A 6,628-nucleotide genomic window follows, 5' to 3' on the forward strand; every position below is an offset into this window, starting at 1 on the left:
GTTGTTAACCAATGTCATAAAACAATATGTGTACTGACTGTTTAATGAGAAACTATTTGTTCTGTAAACCTTTATCTAAAGTACAATAAAAAAATTTAAAAAAAGAAAAGAAAATATAATGGATTGAGTCAAGCGCACCTTAGTCATCAGAGTGACATATTTGTTTTTAACACTTTAAGGAGGCCTTGTGCAGAAGTTTTGCACAATGCAAATGCACAGAACGGTTCCTGGGAATCCCTGTCAATGAGATAAGTTTTGGACTGAGTGATTGTGTGTTAACCCAGCGAGGCAGTTTCCAGATTAAGACAGGAGGACATTAAGATTTCATACATTTTATGGGAAGCTTAGTTGCTTTTTTGGCAAACAAGCAGGATACTCAATCTTCATATTTTTTAATCCAGAAATCTAAATAATCATATTAAAGGTAACATATTTTATTCCTAAGCACTTTTTAAAATTATTTTTTACAGGATCCTTTTTCATTTTATTAAAGATGAACTGGCAGTCTCAAAAACACTAAGCTAATTGGGATGCAGATTTGGCTGCTGCAGCAAAGACCCAAATAACAAGATATGTGTTACTTCTCTCTCACAGTACAGTCTCAGTGTAAAGAGATGTTTTGGGACACTGGGGAGCCAGGGACCATCTATCATATTGCGCTATATTTCCCAGGATGTTGCCTTCATCTGTGTGATCCAATATGGCTAGCCCTCCCTTTCCCCAGGGCCACATTCCATGCAGTAAGCCAGGGAAGGAGAGATAGAAGGAGAACACATCCTTTCTGTTAAGGTCTGGGAACTTCATACATCTCTTTATGTTCAGAACCTTTTGGCCAGAAATTACCCCGGCTACTCCTAGTTGTAGAGAGGCTGCATGAGAAGCCCAGCTAAATGCAGGGTCCTTTTAGTAAAGGAAGGTAGGGAAGATGGATATTGGGGAATGAATAATGCATGGAAGCACGGAAGACACAGAAAAGTGTAAGAAGGTAAATAAAAATCATACATCATTTCTCTGCCCAGGAGTAATCATTAACATTCTAGTACATTTTTTTCTATCCGTGTGTATGTGTGTGTGCATGTATTATTAATTACATACATTTAATATAAAAGTATTACACTGTATATTTAACTTTATGTCACAGTTTTTCCATAACTCTTGAGCATACTCTTGACATTAATATTTTTGGTAAAAATTAACTTTGAAAGCTACTTACAATATTTCCTCATGCGTACATACTGCAATTTACCGGAACATCTTTCCACTGTTGGACATGTAAATTTCTTTCAGCTTTTCACTATTATAATCAATGCCATAATTAATATTGTCATTCATAAGTCGTTATTTGAATTTGAGATTATTTAATAGTAGAGCTCCCTGGAAGTAGAGTTACTAGCTAAGAGTGTGGAGAATTTTATGGTTCGTGATTTATATCGGCAATTTGCTGTTCTGAAGTTTGCAGCAGTTTACACATCCACCGGTGCCTAGCTTGCTATATTCTTCACAATCATTGAATTTTGTACTATTTTAAGAATTTATTGTTTGAAAATTTTAAGTGGCTTTCTCCATCCTTGGCTAGTTTCGATTTTCTAATCCCTCATGAGCCTACTTGAAAATTTGTATTTCTTCAGAGAATAATATGATTGTAGATGATTACGATGTGGTTACTTTTGTGTGTGGCCTTTCTAGCCTTGGGCTTGTAACTTTCACCCAGGTGACTGTGTGATAGGGCAGTTGTGGCCTACCAAGAGGATTGGTCAGTTTTTCCTTAAGGAGAGCCAATTCCAGAGCAGAGGAGAGGAGCCCACCACCACCAAGGAAGGAGAACCGGTCGTAGAGACGCAGCAGCAGAGACCCAGCAGCAAGAGACTTCCCTGTGGGCTTCCTGGCCCATGGAGAGAGAAGGCTGAGTGCCTTCCAGCGGAGACTGAGGGCTGGGGAGAGGCTTGCCTGCAAGCACAGCTGGGGAGAGGCTGTCCTGATGGAAGAACAGTATGCTGAATGATCTTGAGCCTGAATGGTGACTGTTACTTCCCTTATAATAAACCCCATAATTGTGAGTATGATCTTTGAGCTGTGTGGCCATTGCAATGGATTACCGAACCCAGAAAAGTAGAGAGTACTGTGTGAGGGACGGTTGGTGTCAGAATTAGTAAGGATAGTGGAGAGAGGAGGCATGTCTGACCTCTGCCTCACTGGAATCAGCCTTGGGCTGTTAATCTTGGTTCTCCTTCCCCCTTGTGGGGTAGGAAGAGATCAGACACCTCCCCCAAGCCATTTTTACAAAGATAGCCTTCTATTTTTTAACAACCCCTGCATCTGTTCTATTACATTTTTTTTTTAAATCAAGATGGCTTAATGACTTAAGTGTAAAAAAAAGAAAATATCTAACAGTATGAGAAAATAAAAGGAATATTTATCTGATTACTAGATGAGGAAAGAAATTCTAACTATAAATGAATAAAATAAGCCACAAAGGAAAATCCATATACATGATAGAAAAAATTAAAAACTATAAGATAAATAGTGTTTGGGGAAAATATAGGCCATTAATATGGTTACATATAGATGTATATGTATGTGTGTAATTGATAAGGTGTGCCAACACACACACACCAAACCAAACCAAACCAAACCATTGCTGTTGAGTCGATTCCGACTCACAGCGACCCTGTAAGACAGAGTAGAACTGTCCCACAGGGTTTCCAAGGAGCAGCTGGTGGATTGCTGACCTCTTGGTTAGCAGCTGAGCTCTTAACCACTGTGCCACCAGGGCTCCCACACATGCAAACACATCCTAATGCTAGGATCTATTTGACATTCTATTTGTTAGTATTTTCTAGTGTTCTCACTTCCACTTTTATTTTTGTTCTTTCTTTCTGCTTTCCATAAGATTATACATCTTTCACATAGTATTACGTGTTATAAATATATTTTCCTTTTAAGTTGGTTGGGTTTTCCTTAATTTGAAATAGTGGTTTCACCTCTTATGATATTTCATTTTCCAAACCAAAGAATATTAATATTATTCAAAGATTTGGTCCCCTTAGTATGAAGTATCGTTCCTTAGTTTTACAGGTCGATAACATTTGTATTAGGGTTGTTAATATCTTTCTGAAATGCCTGTAGCAATGAAAATGATTCTTTACTATTTTTAACTCACTTTAATTCAATTAAATGTGACAAATATAATAAAAATTAATCTTGATCAGTTATTTTAGAAATATTTGTTTAACAAGAAAAAAGAAAATGTTTGTTTACCAAGAAAAATGATCTTCAGAGTTGGATAAAAATAATATGCAAAATAAAATAAAGTGATGCCTTGAAATTCACAGAAAAGGAGTTAATACATATGTTTTTCAATTTTATATTTATCACCAGACATTTTTCTTAAAAGTTCAGTGCCAGCTGTCACTTGTCTGAAGATGATAAAATGCATAAACAAGTAGGGAATGCAAATTAGTAGACAATCTAGGGAAAAAGATAATTGCACTCCTTTTAGAAGATGTGCTTATCATTATGATTGCATACTAAAAATATATATATGATCATTTTAAGCTACTACAATTTTCTAATGAAATATAGAAATAAATGTAGCAGTATTTTCTTATATTTTTAAAAGAGTACCAAGATTTTAAGGTGCTGTGACCTACATAGACAATTTTAAAAAGTTGATATGCAGCCTATAAAATATAGTTCATTTGGCCTTGATTTTCGAAGATGACGTATTGTTACTCTAATATGATGAGCTATAAATTTTTGACAGCTATAACTAAATGTCTGGCTGTTCAGTAACAGGGAAGTGAAGAAAAAAGCACTTATAGAGCTTTTAAAACTGTTGATTGAATTATTCCATTTTTTTTCTGCTGACCATGTTATATGTAACAGTTCTATGGTAAAAATCTCATGGACTGTTTAAAGATAGTTAATATTTTTAGTTTCATACTACAAGATTAAATTCTAACTATAGTATTTTCCGTGCGTCTCTCATTAACATACTAAATTGTTTTGAAAGTTAATAAAAATTTAACTTGTTAAATGAGACGGACATAGTTTACAGTGCAACTGACTTTGACATAACACAATGATAGAGTTGGAAGACATTTTGGAAATAATCTATTTCAGTCCTAGGAAAAAAGACTAAACAGCTGGTTTGTACCCAGTGCTTTCAACCCTGGTGATTGGTGGAAAGAAAGAAATTGATCAAATGAATTAGCAAATATGCCAGTAACAGTGGAAGGATAATGGAGTCTACTTATCTATAGAATGCTTTAAGCAGGATATACGTGATCTGTCTGGGTTCTTATGGTGAGCAAAGTAGGAATCTATGAATTTAAGCAGCATGATTTCCCGGAAAATGTCAATGTGAGCTATGTAATTACACGGATATAAAATAGAAATATTTCATAATTAAAATGTCTTTTACTGTGTAAGTGATGCCCTGTTTGACTCACTTGTTGTTATTAGGTGCCACTGAGTTGGTTCTGACTCAGCGATCTCGTGTACAACAGAACGAAACACTGTCTGTTCCTGTGCCATCCTCCCAATCATTGCTATGTTTGAGCCCATTGTTGCAGCCACTGTGTCAATCCATCTCATTGAGGGTCTTCCTCTTTTTTGCTGACCCTTTACTTTACCAAGTAGACATCCTTCTCCCGGGACTGGGCCCTCTTGATAACATATCGAAAGTACGTGAGACATAGTCTTGTCATCCTTGCTTCTAAGGAGCATTCTGGCTGTATTTCTTCCAAGATAGATTTGTTCATTCTTCTGGCAGTCCATGGTATACTCAATACTTTTTGCCAACATCGTAATTCAAAGGAGTCAATTTTTCTTAGGTTTTCCATATTTATTTGTCCAGCTTTCACATGCCTCCGAGGTGACTGAAAATACCATGGCTTGGGTCAGGCGCACCTTAGTCCTCAAAGCAGCATTTTTGATTTTCAACACTGTTAAGAGGTCTTTTGCAGCAGATTTGCCCAATGCAAGGTGTGGTTTGATTTCTTGACTGCTGCTTCCATGAGCACTGATTGTGGATCCAAGTAAAATGGAATCTTTGACAATTTCAAACTTTTCTCCCTTTATCATGATGTTGCTTATTGGTCCAGTTCTGAGGATCGTTGTTTTATGTTTAGGTGTAAACCATATTGAAGGCTGTAGTCTTTGATCTTCATCAGGAAGTGCTTTAAGTCCTCTTAAATTTCAGCAAGCAAGGTTGTGTCATCTGCATATCACAGGTTATAAATGAATCTTCCTCCTACCCGTAGAAATCTCATATATTAAATCTGGGCCGGGATAGATTCTAATGTGTCAATGAAAGAACCAGGCAACTGCTTTAGCAATCACAGAAGTTTCCATACTTTGCCTATGTGTCACAAGACCAGTCGCATTTGAATTATTAGTAAATACTGACACCAAGTGAGAGCTGTGATTCATACAAGTCTGATTTAACAATCCCATCTTTTGTGTTATCCTAAAACCTTCATTTCACAATTGAGAAAAGAGGCCCAGATAAGTAACTTTCTTAGGAGCATTCTATTTGTATAGCTCTGAGACTTATTAGGTATGTGATCTTGAACAAGTTACTTAATCTTTCTATGTCATGATTGCCACATCTATAAAATAGAAATAATAACATATGTTTCATAGGTTATTGTCCAGATAAAATGAGTTAAAATGTATCAATATAATTAGAACACATCTTGGCACTACATTAAGAAAAATATGTTGGTTCTAAGATTAATTTCTGGCATATTGAAATTGTATAAAATGGAACTTAAATTTTGGGATCCTGGCCCAACATTCCATCTTTTTGTTTCTATGCTTTATGAAGTTCTCTATTGCTGAAGGAGAAAATCTTAGATAAGAGAAATGCCTTAAAGTATCCCTTTAGTTTTAATTACTCTCTCTTTCAAAGACTGCAAGAAATGCTTTGTAGAATTACTCTGTCTTTCAAAGACTGTGCAAGCAATGCTTTTGAAGGTCAATTTATTAGTGAATAGAAAAGGAATGGGAATTTAGTAATAGGAGATGTAATAAAGAGACATGTCTATTATAGGTGATTTATAATTTTAAGAACTTATTTTACATTGGTGAGTTGTTTTAGGGGTATCCTGCGTCTAATAATCAGCTTTGATTGCTTATTATATGGCAAGCCCTCTGCTAAAAGTATCAAAATAACCTTATCTCAATAAGCGTGATGACTCCATGAGATAAGTATTATGATTGTCTCCATTGTACAGAGAAGGAAACTGAACATGAAATGTTAAATTGCAAAGCTTCCAATATCTAAGTACTGGTTGCACTGTTATTCAGATGCTGGCAGTCTTATGTATTCCAATCTCATATTTCTTACTCACCATAAGATACTGGACAAGCGGCTTCTTTTCTGAGTCTCAATATTCTCCTCAGTAAAATAAAATAAAAATGAGATAATTTATTTAAAGCACTTAGTAGAGTACTTGGCATATATTCATAGCCTAATAAGTTAATTTTAAAAAAGTAGTTACATGGACAGTGAATGACAGAGGATTCTATCCTGATCTACTGTACATCATCATTACTTACAGAATTCAAGGGAACATTTAGAAAATGTGGCAATTCAACTTAGAAAGAATAAACAAAAGAGAAA

This window comes from Trichechus manatus, unplaced genomic scaffold (genome assembly GCF_000243295.1).
Source record: "Trichechus manatus latirostris isolate Lorelei unplaced genomic scaffold, TriManLat1.0 scaffold00267, whole genome shotgun sequence".
NCBI classification, from domain to species: Eukaryota; Metazoa; Chordata; class Mammalia; order Sirenia; family Trichechidae; genus Trichechus; species Trichechus manatus.